Source organism: Nannobrachium achirus (assembly GCF_963921795.1).
Source record: "Nannobrachium achirus genome assembly, chromosome: 2".
NCBI lineage: Eukaryota > Metazoa > Chordata > Actinopteri > Myctophiformes > Myctophidae > Nannobrachium > Nannobrachium achirus.
Genome location: NC_137811.1, coordinates 1,004,588 through 1,004,980, shown reverse-complemented (window position 1 = coordinate 1,004,980; position 393 = coordinate 1,004,588).

Below are 393 nucleotides of genomic sequence, written 5' to 3'. Positions count from 1 at the left end.
CCTACGCTTCCTTTTGAGATATTTCGTGTTCACATACTGTAGTCTGAGTACAACATGTCCTGTGGTGTTTTGTTTCACAGAAATGCATTTCATAGATAAACACATTTTTTACACAAAAGGACATTGTGTGTAGCGAGTGACTACTACTACACGGTCTCAAAGCTAATAGCAACAGACTGCAAAGAAGCTTCTTTCCACAAACAATGAGGCACATGAACAAACTGTTAACCCATTTAGGCCTGAACACATTATGACGCAATATTTTATGCTTTAAATATAAAAAAATAGCAGATATACAAGCTCACAGCGCGGCACAGAGTGCCGCGCTGCGAGCTTGTAGATCTGCTATTTTTGAAAAATCGTGAAAATTCGAATTTTGACCTGATTCTATAA